Source organism: Eleutherodactylus coqui, chromosome 3 (genome assembly GCF_035609145.1).
Source record: "Eleutherodactylus coqui strain aEleCoq1 chromosome 3, aEleCoq1.hap1, whole genome shotgun sequence".
NCBI lineage: Eukaryota > Metazoa > Chordata > Amphibia > Anura > Eleutherodactylidae > Eleutherodactylus > Eleutherodactylus coqui.
Window position 1 is genome coordinate 9,209,898 of NC_089839.1, and position 24,972 is coordinate 9,234,869.

The following is a 24,972-nucleotide window of genomic DNA, read 5'->3' on the forward strand; positions in this document are numbered from 1 at the left end:
ATATAGTCTTTCTTTAATGCTAGACTGGGGCAAAAGCCTCTGGTACAAGCTGTGGTATTTTACCGTGTGTGCCAAGGCAAAGGAGCAGGGACTGCTGGTACCAAATAAGTGTTGTAGGCTGCTTAATCCAGTTTCCAGTAGAGTTCATTCTCTCAGTCACCGGTAGGCACCATGTTAATAAAGATCACCGATCCCTTGTAGAGTAGCCGGTGTCGCCAAATCAAAAATGTGCTCCCGGTTGGAAAGTCATTAGACATGCCTAATCTTTCCTGGATAGAGGCTCTTTCTAAGTACTAAGATGGCGCACTCTTCCTTCTAGTTGACGCGACCAGTCCATATCCTCCCCTTGAAGTGCTCAACACACAATGGTATAAGGAACATATAGAACATTTGCTAAGCAGAAGGAAAAGAGGGGCAATATTAAGTGTCACACCCCACCCCCATTACATGCAGTAGCTTTCTCCCAACTCTCCTCCTATGATATATCGCAGGGGGGGGGGGGGATGAAGTATTGAACATGTTGAGCTTCATAAGAGATACAGCACTTCCACAGGTGCTTAGTAGCTGGGGTGTATGGGGTAAAGGATGGCACAATGCTAGAAGATCAGACAACTGACTTTTTGTCCTCACTTAAAGTTCCACTCTGAACCTTCTCCCACATGGATAATTCTAGCTGAGACCTAGTTACGTAGACATTTCTTAAGAAGAAATATCTTAAAGGGGCACGATGTTAACCATATCTTCACAGTGCGATTTGATTTTGTAAAAATCAAGAGGGAATCTAAAAACTGACCTGAGAATTTAGCAAAACAACTTCGACCCATCATTAAAAACTAATTATAGGGGTTTACCAACACTAAACTATTGATGACCTGTCCTCAGGATAGATCATCAATAGTTGACCAGTGGGGTCCCGCGTGAGCTCCGCTGTCATTTTAGTCTCTTTCAGCATACTTTATATAGCAGCTGTGCCTGGTATTGCAACTCAGTCCCATTCACAATTACTGTCAGGCCACTTGACTAATGCATGTGATGGCACCAGCCTGAGAAGGGGCCGAAGCTCTCACTTAACTCCTGTGGCCTCTTCAATCAGCTGATTGGCAGAGTTCCCAAGCGGCGTACCCCACCGATCAACTATTGATGACCCATCCTATGAATAGGTCATCAAAAGTTTAGTGCTGGAAACTCCTGTAATGCTCTGTTGTTCCAGCAATGTTTTGCCAATCACCACATTAGTTCATGGCTGGATAAATCATGAGTGATATTTTAGTCTTACCTCCTGTATTGAAGAATGTGTGGCTTATTAACCATGAAGAGGACACAGGACTTTCCATTTTCTCCATAACTTTTTTCCTTATATTTCATGTCTCTCTGGAGTTTTACCAAATGTTTAGGAACTCTCCAGTATGATATAAGATCTCCTTCCGGGGATCCTGCCATTTATGCCGAGTTTTCTGTATGTGGAGAACTAGTAGAAAACTTGTAGCTATATATTTTGGTTTTTTTTTTAGTTCCTCAGTAAAAACAAAGCAAAACTACTGCTATCGTGCACCTGCCAGAACATCCGAGGTGATATTGACTGTCTGGGGTCACACAGAAGGATTGGTCTCCATTCATGGCTTTATCAGATAGCAGATAGCTTGAGCACCACATTGATGATATACCTCATACAAAAACAAATATACCCAATACATATGAAGCAAGGTAGACATGATTCAAGTTCATATCACCAAACCCTTCATCCTGGTAATTGAGAACTTGATGCCTATTTGCTTGTCTTTCTACCATGTCCATAGTCGAAGAGGAGGGTGTCACTGACGCTAAACTGGTTTCAGTCCTCTCTTGTTTGCTATCAACGCTGGACCTATGGACTGTAGAGGCTTGGTGTAAGTTCATACTAACCAAGGAGAATTTGGATGAAGTCATCTTGAGCTGGAAGTGATGGCTCGGTATCTAAAATATGGTGAGAGGGATTCCAGTGCTACTGCAGCGTCCAACGAAAGAGCCCATGGCCGAGGAGATGGCGGGGTAGATAAAGACCTTGTTATGAGTGGCTCTACCATCTCCTCCCCTGAGGGTAGCTCGGGACCCGTTCAGGTTACTGCTGGGGAAGGTCACAGGGAAAGGGCAACTAGCAGTTACCTTGCAGTTCTTTGTCACACGTGACGCCATTGTTCCGTCCTCTGCGATGAATCCTGAAGATGTAATAAATAGTCCTCACACAGGGATAACTTTCTGAGCAAAACTGGGAACGGTCGGTAGAGCTCACTTAGAATGTCAGAAGAAGCCACAGTCCCAGTTATCTGTGGGGTTCTGCTCCCGGCTACTCTCTTCAATCACTCTCTCCAGCACCCTACCAGTACACACTCACATTTGAAAGTGGCACTCTGTGTTGTGTGGCGGCTTCTCTCTCATACTCAGCATGTCCTAGTGATATTGAGGCTTCCTGGGTGAAGTGAGCCCAAGGCAAGTAGTCGGCCATCGCTCAGCTTCTTCCATCTTGAACTCCCACTGACAAGGTACAGTTTCTTCTCCTACTCACTAAAGGTTTCTCTCTACTTCTTGCATGCAGAATAGAAGACCACTCTAAAACACTCCTTAGCAACAAGAACCACCTCACTAACTAACTTGTATGAACTACCTTAGACTGACTCAAACTGGCTTGCAAAGCATCTCTGCAAACACATATATGAAACATGGTCATATGACATACAACAAGATACATTTCTCAGACATAACCCAGACGTTAACCCATTCAGTCCTGCAAAGGTGCAATACACATCACAAATGCACACACATTAAAGACACTGACAATACAAATGCACAAAAAAACACTTTCATACTTATGGAGGGGCCCCGCTAACTCTGGGCCACTACACTACCTTACCAGACTCTTCAGCTGGGCATCTGAGCTCAGCCACATTTGCGATGCAGGTCCTGTTTTCTGAATGTAAGTACGCAACACCAAAGCCCCTTGACTTGCGCTGGAAGAAGAAGACTCCATCACTGGGCCTGGTCTTAGGTTCTTGAATGCTGGACAGACATTACCTTCCATATCAACTCTTTTACTGCAAAAGCATTTAATCTTGATCAAACAGTTAGTGTAGACAGTACAGCCATACATGTGGATGGGCGCTAACAAGTTTAGTGCTGTCAGTAAGCAGATGAAAATGTTAGCTTTACATGGTGTTTATCCAAAACCCCTCTTCATATTCCTCTACTGGCCTCATGTGGTGCAGAGTGTAAAGGCAGCAGAATGCAATCCTAAACTCTCACTCACGACCTGAAGGTTGCAGGTTCAATCCCCGCTTGGTTCAGGTTGTTGACTCAGCCATCCATCCTTCTGAGGTCGGTAAATGAATATCCAGCTTGCTGGGGGGTAATAAACAAATTACCTGAAAGTGCTGTACAAATAACAAGTCCCTCCCTCTACTTTCTCTCTCTTTCCTGGTACTCACCTCAGCTATCTTGGACTCTTTCTAAGTATAGAAGCCTTTTTCTACTGGTTTATCTGTGACGAAAGGTGCATTTACACACAAAGATGATCGCTCAAAAGATGGCTTTTACATAAACTACTTGGTACTAATGCCTATTAGTACCAATTAGTAGTGTGTGAGCCGTTGGGAGCCAAATAACGCAAACACAACAGCACTTATTCGTACCTTCTCACATAAGGGAGGCTCCTTTCGGTGTGTGTTGCGAGCTCCCAAAAGGAGTCTGGATCCATAACCCCTATAAAGTCCAGCAAGAAATGATGTGTTGGACCCAAATACGTCAATGCAAAGAAATAAAAGAATTCCATCTTTATTTAAGTCACACGGCTTGATGCCAACGTTTCGGCTGTCGCCGCAGCCTTTGTCAAGTCCCGAGCCGTTGGAAGCTGTATTCAGAGAACAGACCACTCGCTGTTCTCTAAATAAATTCCCTTTGTTCTGTCACGGGGCTGACAGCTGAGACAATGTAATCATGCCAAATTGAAATTCATTGTTTGGCAGAAAAGTGAAAGATGGGCACATTTACACGCAACGATATCGCTCAAAAGATGGCTTTTGAGCTAATTTTGAGCGATAATCGTTGTGTCTAAATGGCCTTATCTCCTCTACTCATCTTTCAAACGTGCCAGCATCCCCATACAAATTAACCCCCACCCCACCCAAACATTCGCATATTGACTTTTAGTCTTTACATTGCTGCCATTCGGACTGTGATCTGGAGATCCAAATAGTTAAAGGGGTTGTCCCACACCGAAACGGGTTTTTTTTTTTTTCAATAGCCCCCCCGTTCGGCGCGAGACAAACCCGATGCAGGGGTTTAAAAAAAAAAACGGATAGTGCTTACCTGAATCCCCGCGCTCCGGTGACTTCTTACTTACCTTGCGAAGATGGCCGCCGGGATCTTCACCCTCGGTGGACCGCAGGTCTTCTGTGCGGTCCATTGCCAATTCCAGCCTCCTGATTGGCTGGAATCGGCACACGTGATGGGGCGGAGCTACGAGGAGCTGCTCTCCGGCACGAGCGGCCCCATTCAGAAGGGAGAAGACCGGACTGCGCAAGCGCGTCTAATCGGGCGATTAGACGCTGAAAATTAGACGGCACCATGGAGACGAGGACGCTAGCAACGGAACAGGTAAGTGAATAACTTCTGTATGGCTCATAATTAATGCACAATGTACATTACAAAGTGCATTAATATGGCCATACAGAAGTGTATAGACCCACTTTGTTTCGCGGGACAACCCCTTTAAGTCAATGATTCCCTTGTGAAGAACAGGAGGACCCTTAAACTCCATACCATAGTGCAAAACCAAGTACAGCTCCAAGCTGTATGATCATGTAATATGTAACACATACAGGCTATGTTGACTAGATTTCTGCAGATGGCTTGTTGTTTGTCCAAGGATTTGTTTCTGATTACCAGATTTGAAGTCAAGAAAGAACTGTTTTGCCTAATTAGGAAAATTAGCTTTTGACTTCTTGGTGGTTTTGCCTTCCTTTGTATCAACATTTCAAGAGGATAATAAGCTGAATTGGATGGACCCATGGCTCTTATCAGCATTGCTAATTATACAACTATATAATGATATTAGAGATGAGCGAGCACCAAAATGCTCGGGTGCTCGTTACTCGAGTCGAAGTTTTCGCGATGCTCGAGGGTTCGTTTCGAGTAACGAACCCCATTGAAGTCAATGGGCGACCCGAGCATTTTTGTACATCGCCGATGCTCGCTAAGGTTTTCATTTGTGAAAATCTGCAAAACCCAAGAAAGTGCTGGAAACGACACAGAAACGGATAGGGCATGCGAGGGGCAACATGCTGGGCACACCTTAGCTAAGCACCACACTACCTCCAACAAAGCACAATCACTGCCTGCATGACACTCCGCTGCCTCTTCTCTTGGATTACATTCTGCCCAACCCCCCCGCACGACCCAGTGTCCACAGCACACACCAAAGTGTCCCTGCGCAGCCTTCAGCTGCACTCATGCCACACCACCCTCATGTCTATTTATAAGTGCGTCTGCCATGAGGAGGAACCGCAGGCACACACGGCAGAGGGTTGGCAGGGCCAGGCAGCAACCCTCTTTAAAAGGGGCAGGGCGATAGCCCACAATGCTGTACAGAAGCAATGAGAACTCCAATCCTGTGCCACCTCTGTCAGGAGCTGCAAACGTGGGCATAGCAATGGGGAACCTATGTGCCACACACTATTCATTCTGTCAAGGTGTCGCATAGCTCAATCGACACTGCAAGGGGAAAGCTGTCAGCGCTCTGCCCCCTACCCAAGTCAGTCAGTGCCTTTGTGCCAGACAGGTCAAACACTGCGATGGGAACTACGTTTGCACCAACAGCATAGGGGGGTCCTAGGAAGCCCAAGACATGAACCAAAAATTGATCTGAGCGGCCAAACATGGCAGACTTGCACCGCGCCCACAACATAGGCCTCGGCCCCCAGCTTCAGCAATCCTAGGCTGGAAGCGGACTTTCACTGCACCCAGGACATAGGCCTCTGCACAAACCCTCAGCAATCGCGTGCCTACAGCAGACTCCAATGCTAGCGTAGCTGTGCACGTCTCATTAGCGCTGTATTGCTCCTGTAGTTTGTCCCAATGCAGTGCCCCGGATAGTAGAGCTAATGTCAGATTAAATACAGGTGGGCTTCGGCCCACACTGCATGCCCCAGTCAGACCGGGGTTTTTAATACATAGACACTGGCAGGTACAAATCCCTAATGTGAAGTCCCTGTGGACCCACAGCATGGGTGGCTCCCTGGAACCCACCGACAGTACATAAATAAATCCCACTGCAGTGCCCAGCACAGCTGAGGTAACATCATGTTTAATGCAGGTGGGCTTCGGCCCACACTGCATGCCCCAGTCAGACTGGGGTTCTTTATAAGTAGACACATGCAGTTACAACTCCGTGTGGACCGACAGCATAGGTGGGCCCCAGGAAGCCACCGGCGGTACATAAATATATCCCATTGCATTGCCCAGCACAGCTGAGGTTACGTCCGATTAAATGCAGGTGGTCTTCGGCCCACACTGCATGACCCAGTCTGACCGGGGTTTTTAATACATAGACACTGGCAGGTACAAATCCCTAATGTGAAGTCCCTGTGGACCCACAGCATGGGTGGCTCCCTGGAACCCACCGGCGGTACATAAATAAATCCCATTGCAGTGCCCTGCTCAGCAGAGCTAACGTCACATACAATACAGGTGGGCTTCGGCCCACACTGCATGCCCCAGTCAGACTGGTAATATGTACCTTAACAGTAACCGCGTTGGTGGGAATGTGGTGGCGACTGCGGACCTAGTAGCGCGGTTTTATTTAGTTGGTTTTCGGAATGTGACCAGGATTAAGTGGGCCGTGGCGGGGGGATGGTGGGGGGCTCTCTTGTTGTGTCAGTAAAGGTGAAATTCTTGGACTGCCACCAGATGGACCAATGCAAAGGTATTTGCCAAGAATGTTTTCATTGTTGGAGGAGGAGGGGGATGTTTTTGAGGCACTACGTGTCCTCTCCACGTGTCCGTGGTTATATGCACCTTAACAGTAACCGCGTTGGTGGGAAATGGCCTCGCCACCATCATGTCATTGGGAAGCCTCCGTTTCCACACCCCACTGACATAGCATTAGCAGCAGTATAGGCAGAGCCCAGAATTACTAACATTTCAGCGGTAGCATTAGGGACAGGCCACAGTAACATATCACTAGCAGCATTATAGGGGGAGCACAGTATTAGTTCCATTTCAGTAGTAGTAGCAGTCCAGACAGGCCCCAGTAACAATTCCGAAGCAGCAGTATAGGGGGAGCACAGTATTAGTTCCATTTCAGTAGTAGTAGCAGTCAAGACAGGCCACCGTAACAATTCCAAAGCAGCAGTATAGGGGGAGCACAGTATTAGTTCCATTTCAGTAGTAGTAGCAGTCAAGACAGGCCCCAGTAACAATTCCGAAGCAGCAGCATTATAGGGGGAGCACAGTATTAGTTCCATTTCAGTTATAGTAGCAGTCCAGACAGGCCCCAGTAACAATTCCGAAACAGCAGTATAGGGGGAGCACAGTCTTAGTTCCATTTCAGTAGTAGTAGCAGTCAAGACAGGCCACAGTAACAATTCCGAAGCAGCAGTTTAGGGAGATAGCAGTCTCTTTCACATTTCAGTAGTTGCAGTATAGACAAGGCCCCAGTTACATTTATGTAGCAAAAGTGTAGGCCAACCCCACACACCTTGCTGTACCATGAGTGCAGGCGAAGCCCATAAAAATTACTAGGATTACACTGTAGGCGATGGCCCCAAAAAATTGGTGTACCAACAGTACTAATGTACCTCAGAAAAATTTCCCATGCCCAACCAAGAGGGCAGGTGAAACCCATTAATCGCTTTGGTTAATGTGGCTTAATTGGTAACTAGGCCTGGAGGAAGCCCAGTTGAAATAAAAATTGGTTCAGGTGCAAGTTTCAACGCTTTAATAATATATAATAATAATAATCTTTATTTGTATAGCGCCAACTTATTCCGCAGCGCTTAATGAGCATTGAAACGTATAAAAATTGTTTACAAAAATTATATGACTGAGCCTTGTGGGCCTAAGAAAAATTGCCCGTTCGGCGTGATTACGTGAGCTTTCAGGAGGAGGAGCAGGGGGAGGAGGATGAATATAATACACAGATTGATGAAGCTAAAAGGTCCCCGTTTTTGATGGTGATAGAGAACGATGCTTTCATCCGCGGGTGCAGCCTACGTATTGTTTAGGTATCGCTGCTGTCCGCTGGTGGAGAAGAGAAGTCTGGGGAAATCCAGGCTTTGTTCATCTTGATGAGTGTAAGCCTGTCGGCACTGTCAGTTGACAGGCGGGTACGCTTATCCGTGATGATTCCCCCAGCCGCACTAAACACCCTCTCTGACAAGACGCTAGCTGCAGGACAAGCAAGCACCTCCAGGGCATAGAGCGCGAGTTCAGGCCACGTGTCCAGCTTCGACACCCAGTAGTTGTAGGGAGCAGAGGCATCACGGAGGACGGTCGTGCGATCGGCTACGTACTCCCTCACCATCCTTTTACAGTGCTCCCGCCGACTCAGCCTTGACTGGGGAGCGGTGACACAGTCTTGCTGGGGAGCCATAAAGCTGGCAAAGGCCTTGGAGAATGTTCCCCTGCCTGCGCTGTACATGCTGCCTGATCTCTGCGCCTCCCCTGCTACCTGGCCCTTGGAACTGCGCCTTCTGCCACTAGCGCTGTCGGATGGGAATTTTACTATCAGCTTGTCCGCCAGGGTCCTGTGGTATAGCATCACTCTCGAACCCCTTTCCTCTTCGGGTATGAGAGTGGAAAGGTTCTCCTTATACGTGGGTCGAGCAGTGTGTACACCCAGTAATCCGTAGTGGCCAGAATGCGTGTAACGCGAGGGTCACGAGAAAGGCATCCTAACATGAAGTCAGCCATGTGTGCCAGGGTACCTGTACGCAACACATGGCTGTCCTAACTAGGAAGATCACTTTCAGGATCCTCCTCCGGCCATACACGCTGAAAGGATGACAGGCAAGCAGCATGGGTACCCTCAGCAGTGGGCCAAGCTGTCTCTTCCCCCTCCTCCCCCTCCTCCTCCTCAACGCGCTGAGATATAGACATGAGGGTGCTCTGACTATCCAGCGACATACTGTCTTCCCCCGCCTCCGTTTCCGAGCGCAAAGCGTCTGCCTTTATGCTTTGCAGGGAACTTCTCAAGAGGCATAGCAGAGGAATGGTGACGCTAATGATTGCAGCATCGCCGCTCACCATCTGGGTAGACTCCTCAAAGTTTCCAAGGACCTGGCAGATGTCTGCTAACCAGGCCCACTCTTCTGTAAAGAATTGAGGAGGCTGACCCCCACTACGCCGCCCATGTTGGAGTTGGTATTCCACTATAGCTCTACGCTGCTCATAGAGCCTGGCCAACATGTAGAGCGTAGAGTTCCACCGTGGGGGCACGTCGCACAGCAGTCAGGGCACTGGCAGATTAAACCGATTTTGCAGGGTCCGCAGGGTGGCAGTGTCCGTCTTGGACTTGCGGAAATGTGCGCAGAGCCGGCGCACCTTTCCGAGCAGGTCTGACAAGCGTGGGTAGCTTTTCAGAAAGCGCTGAACCACCAAATTAAAGACGTGGGCCAGGCATGGCACGTGCGTGAGGCTGCCGAGCTGCAGAGCCGCCACCAGGTTACGGCCGTTGTCACACACGACCATGCCCGGTTGGAGGCTGAGCGGTGAAAGCCAGCGGTCGGTCTGCTCTGTCAGACCCTGCAGCAGTTCGTGGGCCGCGTGCCTCTTCTCTCCTAAGCTGAGTAGTTTCAGCACGGCCTGCTGGCGCTTGCCCACCGCTGTGCTGCCACCCCGCGCGACACCGACTGGTGGCGACGTGCTGCTGCTGACACATCTTGATTGCAAGACAGAGGTTGCGTAGGAGGAGGAGGAGGAGGAGGGTGGTTTAGTGGAGGAAGCATACACCGCCGCAGATACCAGCACCGAGCTGGGGTCCGCAATTCTGGGGGTGGGTAGGACGTGAGCGGTCCCAGGCTCTGACTCGGTCCCAGCCTCCACTAAATTCACCCAATGTGCCGTCAGGGAGATATAGTGGCCCTGCCCGCCTGTGCTTGTCCACGTGTCCGTTGTTAAGTGGGCCTTGGCAGTAACCGCGTTGGTGAGGGCGCGTACAATGTTGCGGGAGACGTGGTCGTGCAGGGCTGGGACGGCACATCGGGAAAAGTAGTGGCGACTGGGAACCGAGTAGCGCAGGGCCGCTGCTGCCATCATGTTTTTGAAAGCCTCCGTTTCCACATGCCTATACGGCAGCATCTCCAGGCTGATCAATTTGGCTATGTGCACGTTTAACGCTTGAGCGTGCGGGTGCGTGGCTGCGTACTTGCACTTGCGCTCAAATAGTTGCACTAGCGACGGCTGACGCTGCGCTGAGAGACATTGCTGGATGGGGCCGAGGACAGCGGAGGTGAGGGTGTGGGTGCAGGCCGGGAGACGGTAGTGCCTGTGTCCTGAGAGGGGGCTTGGATCTCAGTGGCAGGTTGGGGCACAGGGGGAGAGGCAGCGGTGCAAACCGGAGGCGGTGAACGGCCTTCGTCCCACCTTGTGGGGTGCTTGGCCATCATATGCCTGCGCATGCTGGTGGTGGTGAGGCTGGTGGTGGTGGCTCCCCGGCTGATCTTGGCGCGACAAACCTTGCACACCACAGTTCGTCGGTCGTCTGCACTCTCAGTGAAAAACTGCCACACCTTTGAGCACCCCGGCCTCTGTAGGGTGGCATGGCGCGAGGGGGCGCTTTGGGAAACAGTTGGTGGATTATTCGGTCTGGCCCTGCCTCTACCCCTGGCCACCCCACTGCCTCTTCCAACCTGCCCTGCTGCGGCTACCATTGCCTCCCCCTCTGAAGACCGGTCCTCTGTTGGCTTATCCCACCAGGTGGGGTCAGTCACCTCATCGTCCTGCTGCTCTTCCTCCGAATCCTCTGTGCGCTCCTCCCTCGGACTTACTGCCCTTACTACTACCTCACTGATAGACAACTGTGTCTCATCGTCATCGTCCTCCTCACCCACTGAAAGCTCTTGAGACAGTTGCCGAAAGTCCCCAACGTCATCCCCCGGACCCCGGGAACTTTCCAAAAGTTGGGCATCGGTCACGATAAACTCCTCTGGTGGGAGAGGAACCATTGCTGCCCAATCTGGGCAGGGGCCCGAGGACAGTTCCTGGGAGTCTGCCTGCTCCTCAGAATGTGTCATTTTCATGGAGCGAGGAGGCTGGGAGGAAGGAGGAGCAGCAGCCAGAGGATTCAGAGTTGCAGCTGTGGATGGCCTAGAAGACTGTGTGGTTGATAGATTGCTGGATGCACTTTCTGCCATCCACGACAGGACCTGCTCGCACTGCTCATTTTCTAATAAAGGTCTACCGCGTGGACCCATTAATTGTGAGATGAATCTGGGGACCCCAGAAACTTGCCTCTCTCCTAATCCCACAGCAGTCGGCTGCAATACACCTGGACCAGGAGCTCGGCCTGTGCCCACACCCTGACTTGGGCCTCCGCGTCCTCGCCCCTGTCCACGTCCTCTAGGCCTACCCCTACCCCTCAGCATGGTGTATTGCATGGTGTATTACGAGATTAGCAGAAACAGAATGCTGTAATTAAATGTGCCGCTTATTGGCCTGTGGTTGAAGGCTGACTTCGCGTACGTAACGCACTGCAGAGGCAGGCAACAATTATGCGCAAGACTGGGTATTAATTCAACAACTACTACCCCCAGCAGAGACGCAGTAAACTGAAGGCAGTGACAGGCAGGCCTAATATTGTATTTTTTGGAAGTTTTTGTGAACAACCACACTGCCTGTGATATAGTCTGTTTTTCGATTTCCCTGTTGGAGGCTGACTTCGCGTACGTAACGCACTGCAGAGACCGGCAACAATTATGCGCAAGGCTGGCTATTAATTCAACAACTACTACCCCCAGCAGAGACGCAGTAAACTGAAGGCAGTGACAGGCAGGCCAAATACAGTATTTTTTGGAAGTTTTTGGGAAAAAGCCCACTGCCTATATAGACAGTATATCTCTTTCACCTTTCCCTCTTTCCCTGCCTCACCAGTACTGCCCCTATACTGAGTAAAATGACTGCAGACTGAGGACGCAATGCTCTGCACGCCCGATATACAAAAAAAAATAAATTGTGCAACACTGCTAAAAGCAGCCTGCACAGTACTGCACACGGTCAGATGTGGCCCTAAGTAGGACCGTTGGGGTTCTTGAAGACTAAAATAACACCTAACGCTCCCTATAGCAGCAGCAGCATCAGCAGCACTGTCCCTGATCTCTGTCAGAATGCATCTGAGGTGAGCCGCGGGAGGGGCCGATTTATATACTCGGGTGACACCTGATCTCGCCAGCCACTCACTGCAGGGGGGTGGTATAGGGCTGGAACGTCGCAGGGGGAAGTTGTAATGCCTTCCCTGTCTTTCTATTGGCCAGAAAAGCGCGCTAACGTCTCAGAGAGGAAAGTGAAAGTAACTCGAACATCGCGTGGTACTCGTCACGAGTAATGAGCATCTCGAACACGCTAATACTCGAACGAGCATCAAGCGCGGACGAGTACGTTCGCTCATCTCTAAATGATATGTCTAAAGCTCCTGATTTCTAAACAATAATTACAGAAGCCTGGAAGACTAAAGAATACTGTAGATCAACTTATTGACAACCCTGGCCCACTAGAGGATGACTTAAGTCTGGGTATGAATAGATGATGGGAGAGATCTCTGTACTGACCTGTGATATATCTATACATAGTTATTAGAGCGCCCCCTTGTTACAGTACTGGGTATAATAGATGATGGGAGAGATCTCTGTACTGACCCTTGATATATCTATACATAGTTATTACAGCGCCCTCTTGTTATAGTCCTAGGTATAATAGATGATGGGAGAGATCTCTGTACTGACCCCTGATATATCTATACATAGTTATTAGAGCGCCCCCTTGTTACAGTCCTGAGTATAATAGATGATGGGAGAGATCTCTGTACTGACCGCTGTTATATCTATACATAGTTATTAGAGCGCCCCCTTGTTACATTCCGGGGTATATTAGATGATAGGAGAGATCTCTGTACTGACCCCTGATATATCTATACATAGTTATTAGAGCGCCCCCTTGTTACAGTCCTGGGTATAATAGATGATGGAAGAGATCTCTGTACTGACCTCTGATATAGTATACATAATTATTAGAGCGCCCCCTTGTTACAGTCCTGGGTATAATAGATGATGAGAGAGATCTCTGTACTGACCACTGATATGTTATACATAGTTATTAGAGCGCCCTCTTGTTACAGTCCTGGGTATAATAGATGATGGAAGAGATCTCTGTACTGACCACTGATATGTTATACATAGTTATCAGGTCCCCCTCAGACGTCTTTTTCCTAAACTAATAATCCCAATTTTGATCACCTCTCTGGGTATTGTAGTCCGTCCATCCCATTTATTACTTTAGTTGCCCCCTTTGTACCCGCTCAAGCTCTGATATGTACTTCTTGAGTACCGGTGCCCAAAACTGTCCACAATATTTCATGTGTGTTCTGACCAGTGACTTGTAAAGAGGAAGAACAATGTTCTTGTCATGTGCCCCTAGATCTCTTCTGATGCCCCCCATGATCCTATTAGCCTTGGCAGCAGCTGCCTGACACTGGTTGCTCCAGTTAAGCTTACAGTTAACTAAAACTCCCAAGTCCTTTTCCATGTCGGTGTTCCCCAGTGGTTTCCCATTAGTGTGTAATGGTGATGCAGTGTCTGAGGAGCGGGCCCTTAGCCTAGGAGACAGCCGGGTAGAGTTTGTCACTGGGCTCTACCATCTCCTACCCTGAGGATATCACGGGACCCATCCAAGTAACCGAGGGAAGGCCCTTCAGAGGGGTAACCCAATATTTGGTTTACCTTAAAGGGGTTGTCTCGCGCCAAAACGTTTTTTGTTTTTTTCCATAGGCCCCCCGTTCGGCGCAGGACAACCCCAAGGGATGTGTTAAAAAAAACAAACATATTACTTACCCGAATCCCCACTCTGCGACGTCTTCCTTCTTCTTCCTTCACCAAGATGGCCGCCGGGATCTTCACCCACGATGCACCGCGGGTCCTTTCCCATGGTGCACCGTGGGCTCTGTGCGGTCCATTGCCGATTCCAGCCTCCTGAATGGCTGGAATCGGCACACGTGACGGGGCGGAGCTACGCAATGATGCGTAGAAGGGGGCGGAGCCAGAACGCCGCTAGTGCCAGACAGAGCAGAAGGGGAGAAGACCGCACAGCGCAAGCGCGTCTAAAAAAGCAAGAACACATCAGAATTAGACGGAGCCATGGAGACGGGGACGCCAGCAACGGAGCAGGTAAGTGAATAACTTCTGTATGGCCGTCTGCAGACGAGCGGGTCGGATCCGGCAGCGAGAATTCTCGCCGCTGGACCCGACCCGAGAGCCTGCAGAGACGAGCGCGTACTCACCCGCGCCTGACGGCCACGGCTCTTTCATGTGCCGGCTGCCGCGCAGCCGGCGCATGCGCAGACCGGAGCCGGCGGCCGGGTGAGTGCGAGACCCGCACAAAAATAGGACATGCCGCGGTTTGTTTGCCGCGCGAGATTTCGCGCGACCAAACCGCGGCCGTCTGCATAGGAGTGCGTATTGTAATGCAGTCCTATGCAAACTTTCAGTGGCGGAAATCCCACGGGAAATACCGCCGTGGGATTTCCGCCCGTGTGCAGGCGGCCTATGGCTCATATTTAATGCACGATGTATATTACAAAGTGCATTAATATGGCCATACAGAAGTGCTGAACCCCACTTGCTGCCGCGAGACAACCCCTTTAACAGTCTCTTGTCACAGGTGATGCCACCGTTTCTTCTTCTGTTGTGAATCCGGATGGTGAAATAAATGGTCCACACTCACAGGGAACTTTTAAATAGCAAAGCCGGGACCGTCGTCAGTGCTGTCCCAGGGAAGGCTGAGGTTACCTCTCCTCCTCTTCCATTCCTAGTCGCACAGAACTGATGGTGTCTGTGTGGCTTACTCGCAGCTCAGACCGGAACGACCTAACTGACTGCCAGACTGGAAAGGACTCCTTGCAAAACCTTGCATACACATATATAAAGCACGTCACATGACAAACAACAAGATACATTTCTCAGACATCCTCGCATACCAGATAATTAACCCATTCAGTGCTGCAGAAGTGCAATACAAATGATATTCATGCAGCATGAAAGACATTGACAGTACATGGGCAGGAGACAAATGCATTCATACATTATGGAGGGGCCCTGTTAACTCCGGGCCACTACAGTGACATACATTTCCACTGCCCATGTGCAAAACCTTATAGTTATCAGTGTTAAATCTCATTTGATACTTTTCTGCCCCCAACTTATCCAGATCTTCTTGTAATCTCCTTGCGTCCTCTCTTGTGTTAATATCTTTACTTAGTTCTGCAAATATTGATATGTTACTGCACAGTCCTACAACCAAGTCATTAATAAATATATTTTAAAAAATAGGACCCAAAACCGCCCCCTGTGGTACCCCACTAGTAACGGTGACCCCTCCAATACTGCCCCCTGTGGTACCCCACTAGTAACGGTGACCCCTTCAATACTGCCCCCTGTTGTACCCCACTAGTAATGGTGACCACTCCAATACTGCCCCCTGTGGTACTCCACTAGTAACGGTGACCCAATCAGAGTATGTACCATTTATAACCCCCTCTGCTTTCTATCACTGACCAGTTACTTCCCCACTTACATACATTCTCCCCCAGACCAAGCATTCTCATCTTATATCACAACCTTTTATGCGGCACAGTTTCAAACGCTTTGGAAAAGTCCAGATACACAAGATCCAGTGACCCCCCGGTCCAGTCTAGAACTTACCTCCTTGTAGAAGGTTGGTGTGACACCCGCTGACATGGAGTTATGCAGCTATTTTCCTTGAGGTCCTCCAGGACGGCATCTCTTAGAAACCCTTCAAACATTTTACCCACAATGGAAGTCAGACTTACTGGCCTGTAGCTTTCAGGTTCACTTTTAACCCCTTTTTGAATATCTGCACCACATTGGCTATGCGCAAATCTAGTGGAACAGACCCCGTCCCTATAGAGTCCTTAAATATAAGAAACAATGGTCTGTATATCACATTACTTAATTCCTTTATAACCCGGGGGTGTAGGTCATCGGGACCCGGCGATTTGTCTATTTTAATATTTTTAAGACATTTTATTTTCCTCTGTGAATACACTGGAGAAAAGACAATTTAATAGATTTGCTTTCTCATCATCAGCCTGTATAGTTTGTCCTACATTATTTATTAAAGGGCCAACACTTTCAGTATTAATCTTTTTATTATTTATATACTTGAAGAACAGTTTAGGGTTAGTTTTACTCTTTGGCAATAAGTCTCTCTGCCTCCATTTTTGCTGTTTTTATCAGATTTTTACACAATTTATTTTTTTCCTTATAGGTTCTCCACTGCCTTCTTGTTTTAGTAGTTTAAATGCTTTTTTGTGCTGTTTATTGCCACCTTACATCTTTATTAAGCCATATTGGTTTTCACCTGTTAAGTCTTTTATTCCTACAAGATATAAACCGCTCACAGTAAGTAATTATAATGTTTTTTTTTTTCCCATTTACTGTCTGTACTCTTATTTTTGAGGACATTATCGCAGTGAATAAGGTTTAGGACATCACTGAGCTGATCGAATTTTGCCTTTCTAAAGTTTAGTATTTTCGGAGCTCCCCTATAAAACTCTCTCTTAAAGGATAAGTTGAAATTTATTATACTGTAGTGACTATTTCCCAGGTGTCCCCCAATCTGCACCCCTGTTATTCTGTCAGGTCTATTGGTTAATATTAAAGGGGTTGTCCCGCGGCAGCAAGTGGGGTTATACACTTCTGTATGGCCATATTAATGCACTTTGTAATATACATCGTGCATTAAATATGAGCCATACAGAAGTTATTCACTTACCTGCTCCGTTGCTAGCGTCCCCGTCGCCATGGATCTGTCTAATTTCGCTTTCTTCTGGCATTTTTAGACGCGCTTGTGCTGTGCGGTCTTCTTCCTGGTGAATGGGGCCGCTCGTGCCGGAGAGCTGGTCATCGTAGCTCCGCCCCGTCACGTGTGCCGATTCCAGCCAATCAGGAGGCTGGAATCGGCAATGGACCGCACAGAGCCCACGGTGCACCATGGGAAAGGACCTGCGGTGCATCGTGGGTGAAGATCCCGGCGGCCATCTTGGTGAAGGAGGAAGTAGGAAGAAGGAAGACGTCGCAGAGCGGGGATTCGGGTAAGTAATATGTATTTTTTTTTTTAACACATCCATTGGGGTTGTCCTGCGCCGAATGGGGGGCCTATGGAAAAAAAAACAAAAAACGTTTCGGCGCGAGACAACCCCTTTAAGCCCAAAATGGCCGTCCCTCTAGTCGGGTCCTGTACAAGTTGGGTAAGGTAACTATCTTTAGTAATTGGCAGAAAGTTGTTACCTTTATAAGATCTGCAGGTTGTGGCTTCCCAGTTTATATCCAGATAGTTAAAGTCCCCCATAATAATTACCTCATCATGGTTTGCCGCTTAATTAATTTGTTTCAGTAATAGATTTTCTGTGGCTTCTGCTATATTTGGTGTCTATATGAAACCCCTGTGAGGATTTTATTGTTGTTTTTCCCTCCATGTATTTCCACACATAGACACTCCACATGTTCATCTCCCTCCCATATATCTTCCCGTAATGCAGGATTTAAACAGGATTTTACATAAAGACAAACCCCTCCCCTTTCTGTTTTTTATGATCCCTTCTGCACAGACTGTAACCCTGTAAATTCAACGCCGAGTCACAGCTTTCATCCAACCAGGTCTCAGTTATTCTCACTATGTTGTAGTTTTCCTCAGACATTATTACTTCTAGTTTGTCTACTTTATTGATCAGACTTCTAGCATTAATCTTCATACAGTTTAGAAGGTTTTGATTATTTTTTATATTACGTGTATCCCTACTATCTGTTCTGTCAGTTCTAACTGTGCTAACCCCTCCCACTGCTCCGCTCCCATTTACATTACTTAGCCCCGGGTCACTGTCTAAACTGTTTTCCCCCTATCACTCTGGTTGCTTTCCCCCCAGTCCTTAGTTTAAACACTCCTCTAACCTTCTAGCCATCTTGTCCTCCAGCACAGTTGCACCCTCCCCACTGAGATGCAGCCCAGTCCTACAGTAGAACCTGAAGCCAAGAGTTAAGTCCACCCAGTTCTCCTGGAACCCAATCCCCTCCTTCCTACACCAACTTTGGAGCCACTTGTTTACCTCTCCGCTGCCTTTCTTGTGTGGAACGTGGTACAGGTAGTATTTCAGAAAATACTACTTTGGAGGTCCTTGCCCTAAGCTTATATCCTACTTCCCTGAAATCATTTTTAAGGAACTTCCCCCTACCTCTAACTTTGTCATTGGTGCCAATGTGTACCATGATTGCTGGGTCCTTACCAGACCCTCCCGCTAATCTGTCAACCTGATCTACAAGGCAGATCTGAACCCATCAACTGAATGTAAAAAATACAGCACTGAGGACAGAAAACATGATAGCAGCGAGTCTAACCACATACATATTTTCAAGGATGAAACCTTGTATATATTATTAGAGATGGGGTTACCACTAGGGGTGCCGGTGTCTGGGTGAGGCAGAACGCTCTTCCTGGAGCTGCGGGGGCCCGGCCTGGTGGTTGGCCGTGTGGCGCTCTGGTCGGTGAGTGCCTCCGGGTGGAGGCGACCTTGTGATTCCCTCGGGTGTCATGTGAGGGGCGGGGAGTTCTGTTTACATACCTGGCTGGGCCAGACACTGGTGGCCAGTGTTTGGTTCTGACGCCGTCTGCCTACACCCACATTGTTGACCTGGCTTCTATTCTGACTCTGTTTTTGGTTTGTCCTCCGGTACTGCGCACGTGCCTTTTTGGTTTGACCCGGCCTTTTTCCCCGACTTCTCTCGGTTTGCTTAGTTGTTGCATCCTGTCAGCTACACAGTACCCACCTGCCAGTCTCTCTCTCCCTCCTTTTTTGGGGTCCCTGTCCCTAGTGCAACGCAGGGACCATCGCCCAGTTGTCACCCTGGGGCCTAGCCCAGGGGGGCAGGTAGGTAGGGACACAGGAGAGGGCTGGCGTAGGGACCCCCTGTCCAGCTGTCCCTGCCAACCGTAACATATATATTACAGAATACTGACCATCGAAGGCTTGTTTCACCTTCCCCGTCTGGTCTTGCTCTCTCCAGGTCTCTCAGAAATTATATGTTCAATTTAGCCATTCACATACATTTACAATTGTCAAAGCTGCTCTGGGAATGGCTAATAGCTAGCAAAGCAATATCTGTATATCAGAGTGTTAACCACTGCCCTGGTCCACTACGGATGCTATTATTAAGCCCTTCACTATCCCAGCCCACCAGGGATGTTTCATCAACCCCTTCACTATCCTAGGCCATCAGCGATGCTATCATTAACCCATATACTATTAACCCATATACTATCCTAGCCAACCATAAATGTTATTGTTAACTGCTTTAGTGCCCAAGTTCACTATGGATTTTCCCAGCAATCCCTTCACTATCCTAGCCCACCAGTGATGTTATCATTAACCCTTTCAATACCTTAGCCAACTAGGGAGGTTATCATTAAAGTCTTCGCCACCTTAGCCCACCAGAGCTGTTATCAGTAACCCCTTCACTTCCTTAGCCAGCCAGGAGTGTCATCATTAACTATTTTATTGACCTAGCTCTAGCTAGATCACCTCTCTACAAAACAGATCCATGTATGAGTGTGCATATACACTGAATGGCCCCTTTACTAGAGTCCTCTGCTCTCTGATGATTGCTGCTTCCTTGTACGAAAATTATCCGAATGACCCCGGAGTGCAGCATAAAATCACGTAACACATTTTGATTCGTTAGCACAGATAGACTATAATAGCAGATGACCATTTACATCCTTAATGTGCACAGGTGAAACAGATTCCAGCAGGCAACATAGCGCAAAACTTGTATCACTGAGCGGTGGAAAAACCGATGGATCCAGATTTCTGTCGCACCATGTTAATGGGAGATCAGAATTTGGCGCAAGCAGCAGGAATCGATGACCCCTTCCTGTCAGCGGGTCAGAACATGTCAGCACCGCCATCTAATCTGCAGCATCTACAAGAAGCTTCCTGTCCGCAGGGGCCGATAATCCTGCAAAACGATTTAATCATCCAGTGGAATCTACACCACAAGGAATTGCGGTCTCTAATTAAGTGTCCATTCATTCCATTCAGATGGACCTATTAGAGTGGCAGCTCCTATGGCGATAAAACAATCAAAACCTTGAGCAAAAACCCCCAAACATTGCATAAAATAAGGCAAGTATCGTTATAATATTCTATTGGGTGTCAAAACTGCTTCCTCTGCCATAGTCATTGGCGACTAGTTTAATACTGGATTGTTCAGCCTTAACATACCAAAGAAAAAAATGATGACATTAATAATCCAAAAAAAATCCCAAAATGTGAAAGTTGTTTCATATTGGATAAAGTAGTAACAAGCGCAGGACTCTAATCTTGGCTGAACGAGAAGGTGTTGGGTTCTGTTCTCATTTCCAGCCCAAATTCCCTCCCGTCTCAGGACAGCGCTGGCTGGAAGCGCTCTCGCACATGATCGTACGTACACGGCTCCCTTGCTGAGTTCATGCTGTGATCACGTTATTGTTTTCATTAAGGAGCTGATGTCATCATGTTGTAGGGAGACGCTGGCTTTGATTTAGAACTGGCCGTATAAAGAACGTTTATGGACTCTGATTTATACATCCTCCTAATTAAGTTGCAGTAATGCTCGTTTGGGATTTCGATAGAAATTGTCTCTCTTTAACTTTTCTCTTGACTTCCTCACCGAGGAGTTTCAGTCTTACGGTTATGTCATGAGGCCTCCATTTTTAAGACAGCACGAGCCGAGCAATTACTCTAAGTGTAAAGTGACCGTAGATGACATTAATCTCATTAAAGGGATTTTCCACCAAAACGTTTTTATTATCTGTCAGTTGGACGTGCCATAACGGTTTCGTAGGTTGGAGGATGGGCATAGTATTTTCCATGGAAATCAATTGGAACATTGAAAACTTCCTCGCGATCTCTGGTTTACACCCCATCCCAACGTGGGCCAAACATGCATGGCACATGTCGTGTGTCATTGCATGGATAGGGCTCAGAACCTCATACATGGTGGGTGTTGGTTGTCTGACATCTGACACATGCCTGCAACAGCCACGATTAGAGAACTCTGATTGCAGCTGCTAACTATTTAAATGCTGCTGTCAATTCTGCCAGCGCCATTTAAATGGCCCAATCAGGATTGAAATGTCCCAAAGAGCCCCCACAATGAGATCATGTCAGGCAGGCTTTCCCCTCCTGAAGGCCCCAGGGCTCCATGAACAATTACCTATTAAAACGTGTCTGTGGCCTGTGACACATCTTAATAGAATGCGGATAGAGTACAGTATAGTGCAATACTATGGTATTGCAGTGTACTGTACAGGCTAACACAAAAGTCTGGACACACCTTTTTAACTGGTGTAATAATTAGAAAATTGACTTTTAACATGTGAAAGTATTAACTGGGAGGGAGGCTGCATTTTGGGGGGAGGAGACTTTTCCAGCAGCCATTTTGAACTCTACCATAATGAATTCAGTTAAGGTTTTCCACATGAGATGGTGGTCATGTGATATATCAGCCTTGGCTAGAATTTACTCAGAAGCTAGTTGTTTTTATCCACAGGATACCTTTTCATTGGATATTTTTCCTTGATTACGCCATTCTCTGTATACTCTTCACACACTAGAAACCCCCCCTGTGGTTGGCAGTGAGCCCTCGGCTAGTCTAGCACCGATGACCGGCCTTGTTGGAAGTCACTCTGATTGTTGGATTTTCCCATCTAATGTGGATTCACACTGAAACTATCTATCTATCTATCTCCTATCTATCTATCCCATATCTATCTATCTTCTATCTATCTATCTATCTATCTATCTATCTATCTATCTATCTATCTATCTATCTATCTATCTATCTCCTATCTATCTATCTCCTATCTATCTATCTCCTATCTATCTATCTATCTCATATCTATCTATCTATCTATCTATCTATCTATCTATCTATCTATCTATCTCCTATCTATCTCATATCTATCTATCTCCTATCTATCTATCTATCTATCTATCTATCTATCTATCTATCTATCTATCTATCTATCTATCTATCTCATATCTATCTATCTCCTATCTATCTATCTATCTCATATCTATCTATCTATCTATCTATCTATCTCATATCTATCTATCTATCTCATATCTATCTATCTATCTATCTCATATCTATCTCCTATCTATCTCATATCTATCTATCTATCTATCTATCTATCTCATATCTATCTATCTATCTATCTCATATCTATCTATCTATCTATCTCATATCTATCTATCTATCTATCTCATATCTATCTATCTCATATCTATCTATCTATCTCATATCTATCTATTTATTTCATATCTATCTATCTCATATCTATCTATCTATCAATCTCATATCTATCTATCTATCTATCTATCTATCTATCTATCTATCTATCTATCTCATATATATCTATTTATTTCATATCTATCTATCTATTTATTTCATATCTATCTATCTCATATCTATCTATCCCATATCTATCTATCTATCTTCTATCTATCTATATATCTCCTATCTATCTATCTATCTATCTATCTATCTATCTATCTCATATCTACCTATCATCTATCTATCTATTTATTTCATATCTATCTATCTCTCTCTCTTCTATCTATCTATCTATCTATCTATCTCATATCTATCTATTTATTTCTATCTATCTCATATCTATCTATCTATCTATCTCATATCTATCTCATATCTATCTATCTATTTATTTCATATCTATCTATCTCATATCTATCTATCTATCTATCTATCTATCTATCTATCTATCTATCTATCTCATATCTATCTATCTGTCTCCTATCTATCTATCTCCTATCTATCTATCTATCTATCTATCTCCTATCTATCTATCTATCTATCTATCTATCTATCTCCTATCTCTCTCTCTCCTATCTATCTATCTATCTCATATCTATCTATCTATCTATCTATCTCATATCTATCTATCTATCTATCTATCTATCTATCTCATATCTATCTATCTGTCTCCTATCTATCTATCTCCTATCTATCTATCTATCTATCTATCTCCTATCTATCTATCTATCTATCTCATATCTATCTATCTATCTATCTATCTATCTATCTATCTATCTATCTATCTATCTATCTATCTCATATCTATCTATCTATCTATCTATCTATCTATCTATCCATCTCCTATCTATCTCCTATCTCTCTCTCTCCTATCTATCTATCTATCTATCTATCTATCTCATATCTATCTATCTATCTATCTATCTATCTATCTATCTATCTATCTATCTATCTATCTATCTCATATCTATCTATCTATCTATCTCATATCTATCTATCTATCTATCTATCTCTATAGTAATGCACATGCAGTTTACAATCGCTCCCCGCCTCCATTCCTGCTTGCTCATCAAGAACTAATATACGTTTGCTTGTATTTTTTATACTCATCAAACATAATCAGAAATTATGTATTAAATCCCTCAAGAGCTGCAATCGCTCGGTGATGGAGTTATAGCAGAAGACGCGCTCATGTAATGGGGAATGTTATATTAAAAGTTGGGGGGGAAAACGTTGCCGCGGTGAATTATGAAATGTCTCTGTTTTTATGACTGTACATATGCCCTTTATTATGTATCTTATTAATTCCGGGCTCTACAGTCCGGCCCCGTCATAAAATGCTAAACTACAACTGATTTCCCTCAATTCTGCTGCAGTTAAAAGTAATTACTTGAAATCAAATATTGGAGGCGCTATTCCAGAGTTTGCTTTGTTTCCAAATCCCGCCGTAAAGTTTCACAGATTTATGCTGCTTATTTTATATAATATTATTAAGAGCATTTATTTTAATTGCTTTCCGTCAGACAGAAACATTGTAGCTATTGTGATTGCGTCTTCACACTTGTTCGCGTTCGGCTAAATTTACGATGGATTTAAAAGTCCCACTTATTGTTTTCTCGTGATGTCAGAGTTACAGTAATGGCTTTAAGGTCAATACGATTCGCTGGGTAAAATACTGAATCTATATATATAAAATTGAATGTATGTCTGTCTGCGTGCGTGCGTGCGTGCGTGTGTGCGTGCGTGCGTGTTTGTCCTTTATGCGCTACTACACCATTCATCCGATCGCCATGAAACTTTGGGAAGTTGTTGAGTACACTCCTGGGAAGATTATAGGCATAGTACAAATATCCTACGATAAATGGCGCGCGAGCTTCGTCGAAAGTTACGCCCCCCCCCCACGTAGATCGAATAAGTAAGCCACCTGCTATTGTGATGTCATCACTGATGTCATCAACATCGGACGCCCTTGAACATGCCCCAACATGTTCTATAAAGCTGCATTGTGATGTCATTAAGGCTCTATTATGACACGTACAGCTTGGAACCACTAGAGCACGCCAGCCAATTACCATTGGAGTTGGAAGTGGGTAAACAAGTACTAGGATATCTTCCTAAGAAGCCACAGCAGCTGGATAAATTGTATGTTCCACCCAACGGCTATTTTATTCAGCCCGCAAGGGGGAAGCAGCGGCCTACAAAATCTAATTCTCTCATTTCCTGATGTCATAGATAGATAGATAGATAGATAGACTGTATGCAATAACCCTGATAGATAGATAGATAGATAGATAGATAGACTGTATGCAATGACACGTACAGCTTGAAACCATAAATACTAGAGCACGCC